The sequence below is a fragment of the Schistosoma mansoni genome (genome assembly GCF_000237925.1).
Source record: "Schistosoma mansoni, WGS project CABG00000000 data, supercontig 0151, strain Puerto Rico, whole genome shotgun sequence".
In the NCBI taxonomy this organism is placed as follows: domain Eukaryota; kingdom Metazoa; phylum Platyhelminthes; class Trematoda; order Strigeidida; family Schistosomatidae; genus Schistosoma; species Schistosoma mansoni.
Genome location: NW_017386048.1, coordinates 5,359 through 17,986, shown reverse-complemented (window position 1 = coordinate 17,986; position 12,628 = coordinate 5,359). Strand labels below are relative to the sequence as shown.

At 34.1% G+C, this 12,628-nt stretch overlaps 1 non-coding gene across 1 annotated transcript; it reads left to right on the top strand.

Moving 5' to 3' along the window:
- Positions 1-10,729: 10,729 nt before the first annotated feature.
- Positions 10,730-10,799, top strand: Smp_tRNA_02150_Pseudo_CGA.1.1. The gene has a single exon. It is a non-coding gene (tRNA).
- The last annotated feature ends 1,829 nt before the right edge of the window (positions 10,800-12,628 follow it).

Genomic DNA, 12,628 nt, shown 5'->3' with positions numbered 1-12,628 from the left:
TGAAGCGAGGGTACTGGGTTCGAGTCCCAGAGTGAACATCAACTCTGAGATGCAGGTACATCCAGCTGACGAGTCCCAAATAGGACGAAACGCGCGTCGTCGATTCTACTGCTAGCCGCTATCCATCTCTGTTTACCATGCTTGTGAATTACGGCTATATCGATGCAATACGCACAGTATGCACACATGCCAATTAGAGACTGACCAGCTGCAGTCCTAAACATCAATGGTAGGATTCAAACAAACAATACTAAATGAAACGTAAACTTTTTTGTTTTCATATTTTTCATTTAACACGCTGGACTGAGCTACAATAAATATGTTTATAGCAGACAGTAATCGACTAGTCTAGTTGCTTGGAATAAAATCTTGTATAGACATTTTACATTACTGTGAGTAATCCACCCACTGAAAGTACCGAGTACAACACACCTATTACAAATCACTTCAACATCTTCATTTTGTAAACTTCTATTTATTCATGTTTAGTTCTTTAAAACATCAACTGATAAAATGAAATTTAAACATCTTTTATTCATGTCTAAATTTTTTATGATTTACTCTGGTTCAGTTAAGGTAATACGAAATGTGTAAGGTTGTAACTGAAAAAGGAAATGTGTAAATTGTGTAGGGCCATAATTTCGATAGTTTTCAGCCATTAACTATTTAGTATCATTATGAAAAGCCAAATGTAAGTTACAAACTTTTTTGTTTAAATCTGTCATGATAACCTTACTACTGAAGTAGTTGTTCTTTCACAAACTAACAATACAACAATACATGTATGTATTTCTATCAATCGTCACGTCAATATAATCTTCGAGTGTGTAAATGTCTGAATTTTCTTTCTATGTACTGATAGACTTATTATTACTATCTAAATGTTTATTGATTAGTGGTTGGAATACTGTACACTTTTCCCAACTTTTTAAGTCTGGGTACTTTACAGTTCTTTTGGAAAAAAGTAGATCAAAGAAATTTTGTACTAAATTCTCCGACTTACATTTGAATTCATGTTAGTTGATATCCATTTCAGAAAGGAATGAATTCACTTAGTATTGTTTGTTTGAATCTTCTGATTGATGTTTAGGAATGCAACTCTGAGATGCAGGTACATCCAGCTGACGAGTCCCAAATAGATGGAAAGGAGAGTCCTGGATTCCACTGCTAACCACTATCTATCTTTGCTTACAGTAACAAGAAATAGTTTTCAAAAAAGACATACTGATCTACTAACTTGTTATTTTATTTGTTATTAATAAGTCAGTTGTGTTGAAACAAAATGATTTGTATTAGAAACTTTAACCGTGTCGACTGAATAGTTACCCGCCTACCTACGTCTGTTACTCCTCGTCGAGGAGTATACGCCGTCCACTACCATTCTCCATTCATCTCTGTCCTCGACAATCCTTTACAGTTCTTTCCAGTTAATATTCATCCTTTTCATGTCTGCTTCCAATTACCGACACAGTGTGTTCTTCAACCTCCCATGTTTACGTTTCTCTCCAGGATTACAGATAAGCGCTTGCTTCATGATTCAATTTGGTGATTTCCACAATGTATGTCCTATCCACCTCCAACATCTTTTCATAATTTCCTCTTCAAATGGAAGTTGATTTGTTCTCTCTCACAATGGGCTGTTGTTGATGGTATCTGTTCGAAGGACATTGATTATCTTTTGTAGACAATTGTTTATAAATACTTGTATCTTTTTGATGATGGTTATAGTAGTACTCTAAGTTTCAGCTCCATGTAGTAGAACTATCATGACATTCGTATTGAAGATTCTGACTTCAATGTCAGTTTGAAGACAGTTGTTTTGATTTCCATATATTCTTCAATTGTAGGAATGCTTTTCTTGCTTTGTCAATCCTAGTCTTTACGTCTGAATCAAACCCTCATTGTTCATCGATGATGACTAAATAGTTACTTTCTCTGAATCCAATTGGACATAGGTATTCTTAGTAAATACAGTACAAAAGTGTTTGAATGTTGAGCTTTTCATCGTTATCAACTATAGACATTTGATTCAGATACTAAATTGCTTCATATCTATTTTCTGGGTTTTCAACAACACTACTGAAACAAAAAAAGATATTTTAAATTTGATATATCATCAGAGTAAACTTTATATCAGTAGGCATGTTAAACTAAGTTTTTCACATTAATTTCATGAAATATATTCAGTCAACAAATCTGAACTTCCTTTGTAGAGAATTCGTAGTAAATAAAGTAGTGAGAGAAACGAGAAAATATAGACGACGTACTGACAAAACTTATGAATATACTCAATACAATTAGGGATTCTTTAGGTTTTCATCAGAGTTATGACAACATTCGTTCAAATCTAGTTCATTAAATGTCATTAGAAAAAGTGATAAGATTTGAAGCAAAAAAAAGTCATCAATCCTTAGTTGATAAGCATTCGGAAAGTAAACATCAAAAGGATGACAACTGTTTTTCCTAAGTACATTCCAAGTATTTATACCTAATAAATACATTCTCATTTAAACATTTAGTAAGACCAAAAAATATTCAGAAGAAATGTTTTTTTTTCAACTAATTACTATTTATGGATGGCAGGTCTTAGACATGGTTATATTGTTCATACAAAAGTACGTCTACTTAAAAATCTGGAACCACTGGAATGCCATTCTCATTCTAGTATGAGACTCCTCAACAGTGCACACTCATTATCCCTCACACGGAACTCGAATCTTTGATACGCACTGTTGAGGAGCTGCATACTAAAACGAAATGACCTTCCAGTGCTTCCAGGTTTTCAACAATGGTCTAGCTTAGATCGACTCATGAGTTCAAATATTTCTTCGCCATCTTCTTACTTACACCTGCTACTCTCAATGGAGCATAGGCCGCCAACCAGCATTCTCCAACTTACTTACTCTTTCATGCGCCTTCCTTTCTAGTTCTATCCAGTTTTTGTTCATTCTTCTCATATCTGTCTTTATTTCTCGGCATAATGTGTTCTTTGGTCTTCAGGATTCTATGTGAGGGCTTGTCTTGTGACGCAGTTGGTTGCTTTCCTCAATGTATGTTCTATTCACTCCCAGTGCTTCTTCCTAATTTCTTCCTCCTCTGAATGGAATTTTGTTTGTTCTCTACCATTGTAGGTTGTTGCTGATTGTGTCTGGCCATTAGATTCGAAGTCATTATGAAATATATCCTTAGCATTTCTTTTCTTTATTTAATTAATCAACAAGGTTTATGTTATTGGTTTCATTCATTTTAAAAGGGAATGAAATGAATTCATTAGACTAAATATTTATTTTAATAAAAACCGGTTAAAAAAAGTTTCAGAGATCGTATAGTTTATATAAAACAATTTGGGAGGGGGGAAATGAAATAATTCATAAGAAGAAATTTTGTTTATAAATCGTTCAATGAGAGAACTTGTTTAGTTTAGAATAAAATTCTGTTCACCGATGACATTTTTTTTAAAAAATTTTGTGGTGTGGATTACTGATATCCACATAAGTAGTATATGTTGATGGTTGGGCATTGAATGTATCTCCGTAGAAGATCGTTAAGCAGAGAATGTGAACGGCACGCAATTGATACGAAAATAAATGAACAATCATAATCGAATACTATGGATGGATAATTGCAGAAGAAAAAGTCAAATTGAGACAATTGATTGTTATTTTGCAAATTAACTATTCACTATATGGTTCTCATATTTTAATGAGATATTCTGTAATGTTGTGCTACAATACATTCGATTGTTCACCAAAATATTAATTATCATTATTACCGTCTTAATGAATTGAATGGGAACATAAATGGGGATATCCAATATATTTCAAAGTAAAATTATAAAGTTCTATGATAAAATGTTCAATAGTTCATTTGTAAATCCTCCATCAATGGTCTCAAACTTCATCGTTTCTTTTGTAGTGTCGGTTGATATGTTAAGCTCTCTCTAACCGACTGAGCTACGGAGCCCTTATACCTTACTCCGACTTCTGCACAAGCCAGTTTACCTATCCATCTTGAGTCATGTTTTGACCTTGTTAATTATTCACTTATTAATCCTGACTGTTTTTCTATGAGCGTATGTGTGTGTACACTTTTTATCTTATTCATCATGTGTTTGTAATTTATTTTTATCTGATTATAAATATTGATTAACGCTTGATTAAAATGAGCTGACTTACCCGCCATCTCCAATGTGTGTCATTTTCGCTTCGATCTCTTCTATTCGCTTCATCCCTCTGATTTCCTGTCCAGATCAATGAGTGTTCAAAATATATGTATTCAAAATCCATTCTCGTATTTGACTTACTTAACTCCGTTATTTATCAATGCGGATTAAGTCATTTATTACATACAAGGATAGCCAGAATGAATATTTCGACAATCAACCATTCATATGATCAGATTGGAGTTAGATTCTCGGCCAAACAAAACTTTACTGACATGACATTTACTCTCTATTCCTGTTCCCTTCGATTCGATTCACTCAACATTCTGATACTCGGGATTTCACTTTTGATTGGTGCTGTATATTACTTATGTCGACATAAGTAGCGTTCACTGCACCGTAACCATTTACCATGTTCTACTTATTAATCTAGTAAACATTAAAATAATTTCAATAAACTATACTAATACTTGAAAATGCTTAATACTAACGAAACCGATAGTTTAATTTGAAAAATTGATTGCTTTAAATGAAAAGCTAGCTTGATCAATAGGTAAGGCTTAAGCTTATTCTACACTGGGAAAGTTTTAATTTTGAACCGATTTACACCAGATTTCAGGTTCTTTCTGGTTATTTTTTGCTTTAAAAATGAATTAACAGTCACAATACACAATCAGCTCTTAATATTCTATTACTGGTTCATAAATGGAGAATAAATATTTCTCTCAGAAGGGGTTTTGTGGAGATTTCAGTATTTTCATAGTTGAAATCATGAGTCAATTGAAGCTACACCAACATGGAAAACCTGGAAGCACTCGATGGCCGTTTCGTCCTATTTTGGGACTCCTCAGCAGTGCGCATCCACGATCCCTTTTCACGATATTCGAACCTAAGACCTACCAGTCTGGCTCCAGAGCACTTAGCCTTTAGACCACTTAGACGGCTGGCATCCAATGGTGTTACTTTTAAACTTCGGCCAATCCACGAAGTTTGAGCAACCGTTCACCAATTGTCTTCAGTGAGTTACTATATCACAACAGACGTGGTCGAACTCCACTGGTTACTCCTTCTCATTAGAACTCTAGGAAATACCTCATGGACAATTGTCTTGATAAACGGTCATACTGTGATTCACAAGACTTCTCAAAATATATTAGATGATTAATAAAACTAATTCACAACTTATAACTTTGGAGGATTAGTAAAGATTGTTAAGTTTTAAAATTAAAATCATAAAGTAATCTTAGTTAGACAACCCATAAGTACGAAAATGGATTGAAAATTGTTTCTTACTAGTATGTGACATCGTAGTACTGTGAGTCCACGCTTATAATAACAGTGAAACCTAAGACTTATAGGCCTAAGTGAATCGTGATGTAGGCTTTAAAAGTTAAAAATTATGATCATATTCTCACTTTTGACCAATTTCTAGAGGTAATTCCTGAAGATATAGTGAGAAGCCGTAATTAGTGGAATTCAGCCATATTAGTTTTGAGTTTTTACCCAACAAAATCTTCAAAAGATGGTTGTATAGTATCATAAATTGATCATAACTAGGCATGTAAACGGTTGGATGGGGACTCAGCTGTGTTAAAGTTAATGGAAAGCCTCATGACTTGAATTCATTTTGTCGGATTCCTGGTGAGATTGTGAACGTGCGCTGCTGAATATTTCCGTATTGGGACGAAATAACTGTCCAAGGTTTTCAGTGATAGTCTAACTAAGATTAGTCTGTGATCTAAATTACATAATTGACACCTCCCAAAATTACTTAGAAATCATGATCATGTTCCTTCAGATAATTCTACCTAGTTAAAAATTTTAGTAAACCTAGAAGTACATACGTAACAAAATAATATGAATACAGAAGTATAACCAATTTATCTACAACCCGTTTGTTTGGACTACTAACTCCATTTCTGTGATAGTTTTCGGATTGATTTCACTTAACAAACGTTGTTATTCAGTTGTATATGCTCAAAAACGTCCAGTCCCATGTTATCATTCTATCACTGAATCAGAATCTATCCATGCACTATTTTAAGTTAAGTCAATAATACAACTATCATTCTTTAAACTTGGAAGTAACTAATTATAAATTCCATCCAATTACTACATTGATATTCTTCTTTAATGATTATTATTCTAGATTTATTAAGATTCAATTCATGTAAATGTAATTTCTGATAGAGAACTAAATTTATATTCTGAATTTATACTAAATATAATTTAAAACTGAGTCAATCAATATATGTATAGGTTTAATGGGGGTTTGTAGCGAACGGTAGTGGGTTCGAGTCTTAGAGTGAACATCAACTCTGAGATGCAGGTATATCCAGCTGACGAGTTCCAAATAGGACGAAACACGCGTCCTAGATTCCACTGCTAGCCATTATCCATCTTTGCTTATAAAGTTAGTGTGGTTTGTTTATTTTAATCCCAAACTATTCCAATATGAACCATTAAAGCAAAATATTTATGTAAACAAAAAAAGTGAAAATAAATAAATCATTAAAAATTATTTACATAATCTGAAGGAAAGAGGTAATTACGTTTACTAAGTAAACGGGTTCTGTCATTGAAAACAGAGTGAAGATAATAGAATTTTATATAAATTCATTTGGTTATTTATTCTATACAATCATGATAAAGATTGTGTAATTATGAAGTAAAGTTAAACTGTTTAGTGAGTAACCTTTTTATGAAGTGAAACAGAATTCACATACATTTGAAAAATATCTCTACTATATCGAACAAATAAAGACGAAGAGAACAAATGTAGCAGCAGCCTGTGCATCAATAGACCTCAACATACATAAAGGAAAAAGAAAGATTCTCAAATAAAACACAGAGAACACCAACCAACCCAGCCACACTTGATGGCGAAACTCTAGAAGAGGTGGAAACATTCACGTACGTGGAAAGCATCAGTGATAAACGAGGAGGATCGGATGCAGATGTATAGGTGAGCATTGGCAAAGCGAGGATCACATTTCTACAATTGAAGAACATATGGAACTCGAAACGACTGTCAACTAATTTCAAAGTGAGAATGTTCTATACGAACGTCAAGACAATCAGTTGTACTGTAAGGAACTGAAACGTGGACAACTACTACATCTATCTTCAAGAAGGTATAAGTATTTATAATTAGTTCTTTACGCAAAATACTCAACATTCACTGACCGGATACTATCAGCAACAGTGTTTTATGGGAGAGGACAAACCAGCTTCCAGTTGAAGAGGAAATTAGGAAACAATGTTAGGTGTGGATAGGACATACATTGAGGAAATCATCAAACTGAATCACGAGGCTATCCCTAACTTGGAATGGTGAAGGGAAGCGGAAAAGAGGAGGGCCAAAGAACACAATACGCCAGGAGATTGGAGCAGATATGAAAAGGATGAATGTTAACTGGGAAGAACTGGAAAGGAAGGCTCAGGACAGAGTTGGATGGAGAATGCTAGTGTGCGGCCTATGGTCCTCAACGATATGTAACAGGCGTAACTAGTAATAGTAGTAGTCTACTGTATCGACATTATTGTTAAACTTGTTGCCTGGAGGTCCTGTTAATGTATAACGTGATAATAACGCTAATTAGAGAGCAGTGATTTCTAGATCGGACCAATAAAGCATAAAACCCGTGAGAGCAGTCTACAGTACTTATCGGTCCTGCTTTCTGCCTAGCCTAGCCTAGCCAGTTAAGTCCAGAACACCAATCTCAATCCCTGCGGTATGAATCATTATATTTCAAACATACTGAGTTTATATACCAATCAAACAGGCCATATCGTACGAAATGTGTCTGTGAATGTGGGGAACAGCAATTAATAGACTAGGCATAACTCAAGAACGGTAAACCGTATTATAATAGTTCAAAGGTCGAAATAAAGCTCATAATAAGAAGTAGGGATTTTATTCTCAAAAACGGTGTCAAATATAGTACAGAAATCTCATTTATTTATAGTTTTTAGCTGAAAGTAAATCATTATTTCGGACAGCCAATAGGGAAGCTACACGTCGACATTCTAGAATGTTCCTCCAGCGGTGATTGGATGAAATGTCTTCGGCTCTTTCTGGGCTTCTTGAAGCTTCCTTGAGTTTGCCAACGAGTAATCCTTACAGATTGTTTGGATACTTTTATCTCATTAAATTACTTTACATATTCACTTTTTCTTTGAAACTATCCATTTGAGTTCTATTAATTTCATACTATCAATTAAGTTATAATTATGTAGCACATACAATTTAAACGTATACTTAGAATAATAGAAAAAAGTAAACTCAGAATATAGTATGCACTTTTAATTTACTTTGATTATTGTCTTATCCAATGATCTGAAGGCGTTCTCCACTATGAACCGACATCATTTTAAGAATTATTTGAAATGAATCGAAAATTCTTGACCTTGAAACCATTTGGTTAATTGTAGAAGAAAGTACAGTACCTTGAGTTATTATTATTATTACTCTTAGTGATAACAGTATATATATAGAGAATTAACTAAGAACTTAGTAATGTACCTTCCTAACTTCAGACAATATACGGTATACAGTGATGATTAGTCAATTATGTCAAGTATCAGGTTAAAGAGAGGAATACAATCAAGATCAAGGCTGACAGGACAAGCTGTTAGTTACATGTAGATAAATTCGAACAATTTATCTCCACCTGAAGTTTTTGCTAACTATTTTGTTCAGGAGAATAATAATATATATAATAATATATATATATATATATTCTGAAAATAATATTTACAGAATTCACACCAGTTTACAGGCATGATCAGATTGTTATGAAAAGCAACATTTAATGTAGAGAGCAAACATGAAATTTAAGAAAGTTTTATGTTTGCTGGTTTAGTAATTGATAAATAGTTTATATATGGCAGGCCAATGCAACACCAGAGAACTTGTCATTTTTTCTTAAGTGGAAAGCCTGATGTTCTGTAAGGTTATTTCTAGTGCCAAAGCGAGTTATTGATAATTATCTACAACTAGAGAAAGTAAGATTAAAGCAAAGAGCACGGAACAACAAAACAATGATAGCAAGTAAGAGGTTAAACACAAAGTTCCGATAATCTCACTTGTGGAGTAAGATACACTTACAGGCGCTAGAGCATTTAATGCATTTTCAGAGGAGCAATATGCATTAATTGAGCAAACAAACAATGGGAGAGAGTTTAATATACGGATAGTTTGAGGTAAATTATTCCAGAGCCTAGAAAACTTACAGGCAAAGTAATTCATATATCGAGAAGATCTAGAATATGTTTGTTTCGCTAAAGACAAGGAGTTACGAATGTCGTAATGTGGGGCTTTAGCATATTGGATCGCCTGATTGGATGTGAAGGAGAGTTTGTTAAGTATTTTGAAAAAGAAGATAAGGTTAAGTTTGAGTCTCCTCTTCCATAAAGGGTCAAGCCCTAGTTTACTACACCTCGAATTATATGTTAAGACACTATCAGTTCCAAGAGTACGAAGTGTAAATCGTCTCTGTACTGATTCCAGTCTTAATTTATCCTTTATGCGCGTGCTACTAAGGAGAAACGCGCAGTATTCGAGGAGTGGTCGAACACAGACTTTGTACATTAATATACGAGATTCACTGTTATGAAGGTTTCGAGTTATGTAACCTATAAGGCGTTGAGACTTGGACGTTTGTTTCATTATCTGTTCAGTAAACGACAAGTCGTCGGAGTACCTAAGTCCTAGATCTACTACTGAGTGTAACCTAGATAACATTTCACCATTTATGGTAAGATCGAGGTTGAATGATGTGTCACCGAAGCATAACCAACCACATTTAGCTGTATTAAGCTCCAGTTGCCATTTCGAGCACCACTGTGCTACATTGTTAAGCTCCGAGCTGATACAATTTTGAATATTGCTCAGCTCATGTGGAGTAAATGAGTACACCACCTTAAGATCGTCTGCAAACAAAAGGGACTTACCCACACTAAAACACTCACAAATATCATTAATGAAAACTAAAAAAAGCAAAGGACCTAAGACACTACCCTGAATTACCCCACTTCTAACAGGGACTGCATTCGACATTGAAGAGTTCATTTTAACTATTTGATGTCGATTGCTGAGGAAGGAATCAAACCAGGCTAGTAACGGGTTATGAAAGCTCTATGAATAAGACAATCAGCTTAGAGAACGAAACTATACCAAAATCATCCATCTGAGGTGCAAATCTTCCAGTTTCTTTCCTTTTTGTTAACTTTTCAAAAAAATGAAGATTTTGTATTACGTATTAACTAACCTAAATACTGCATAATTTGTATGAAGATGTTTACTTTCAGAATGGCAGATACAAAAAAGGGTGGTGCACCTTTGTTATTCTGATGCAAAATGATTATTTTTTTTCTCACTACTACTTCTCATATGCTCACTAGTGACTGGCTCCTTGAGGTAATTCCTGGAGTTCTAGTGAGAAGTCGTGGCCAGTGGAGCTAATCCATGTCAGGTAGAGACAGGTATCTACCTCAGCACATTGGAAGTTGGTTGCGCAATTTCGTGGATTGGTTGAGGTTAGACATTAACACCGTTGGATTCCAGCTCAGTGGTCTATCGGTTAAGAGCTCTGGCTCGAGACTGGTAGGTCCTGGGTTCGAATCTCACGAGAGCAGGTTCGTGGATGCACACTTCTGAGGAGTCCCATAATATGACGAAACGGCCACCCAGTGCTTCTAGGTTTTCCACGGTGGTCTAGCTTCAATTGACTCATGATCTTAACTATAAAGTAATCAGTTATATTTGCTTTAAGACAGAAACAAAATAGCTAAAACTTTGTTCAATGATTACCTTTTTTGATAACTATAAGCTTTAGTAATCAGGTCATCACTAGTTTACATCCTAGCTAGAGATGTTTTTTTTTTCGTATTATATTGTTTTATATATTTAATCGGTCAAGTTTATGATGTGGCAAAAAAATGCTTCCAAAATTCATTTCTTATCTAAAAGTAATTTCTTATGTTGTAAGTTAAATACTGTGGTGAACAGAACACGAGTAAGGACAATCGAATGTATTTTAGTACATTACAGAATATCTCATTAAAATGTATGAGAACCATATAGTGAACCGTTGATTTGCAAAATAATAATCAATTGTCTCAATCTTGACTGTTCCTTCTGTAAATATCCGTCCATAGTCTCCGATTATAATTGTTCATTTATTTTCGTATCAATTGCGTGCCGTTCACATTCTCTGCTTAACGATCTTCTACGGAAATACATTCAATGCCCAACCATCACCATATACTACTTATGTGGATATCAGCAACTCATACCACAGTAGTAGTATTATAAAAAATGAAATATCTGTAACGTTTTATGTTCTACACTGAATGCACGATACTTTGACATCATAACCAAATTTTATGATTCCACTTTGAATGATTCTTCACTTTATAAAACAAAATATAAAGATATTGGTTCGATAAAAAGTTTATGCATAAAGATCTTTTACAATTACATGGTTATCATTGACTATGAAAAATTTTACATCCCTGGTCAAACACAACAAAGAATTAGGTAAATGTAATTTATAGTTGAAAGCGTGAGTCAATTGAAGCTAGACCACCAGGGAAAACCTGGAGGCACTGGACGGCCGTTTCGTCCTATTGTGGGACTCCTCAGCAGTGTGCACCCATAATAGGCCGAAACGGCCGTCCAGTGCTTTCAGGTTTTCTCTGGTGGTCTACCTTCAATTGACTCACGCTTTCAACTATGAAAAATACCGAATCTCTACAAAAAACCCCTTCTCATAACAAATGTAATTTAAGTATTTCTCAATTGTAAAAGACTTTCGAAAACAATTATTGTTTATTTATATATTATTAGCTTTATTCAATATTATATTTTTGGCACAATATAGAATTCTCAACACAAAGTATTTCAGCAAGTTCACGTTTCTTATTTCTTGATCACTGCTGACGATAAATATTAAGTGATCGCCAATTAGATGTTAGTAATTCAGGAATCGACATCTGAATAATATTCATTCTATTCAACGCATATTGCCAGTCATCACGATGTCTCTGATTGTATATTTTTGTAACTTGTACAGCGAAAGGTCGCGAACAAACGCACCTGAATAGATTGTGCAATTAACTGACACAATGATCTTTTAAAACAAAAAAAGAAACATATAACTTGTTGAAATATCTAAATGGCAGGAACAGGTAAGCCCAGATATTGAAGCATACCGCCTTACCTATAGCATAGATTTATTAACTTCTCATAGGTTTGTTTGGAAATCGTCATTCATAATGTTGATAGTATCAAGGAATGACTTTCATATGATAATTTAAATTAAGTTTCTTCTTGAACAGAAGTTTAAATCTTAATAAGTAAACTGAAATCAAGGCAGAAAAATTAGTATTCTATTACTTCTGTCAAATACAAATGTCTTTCTGTGACAAGTAATGCTTGTTTTATCTAAAATATTAAATAGT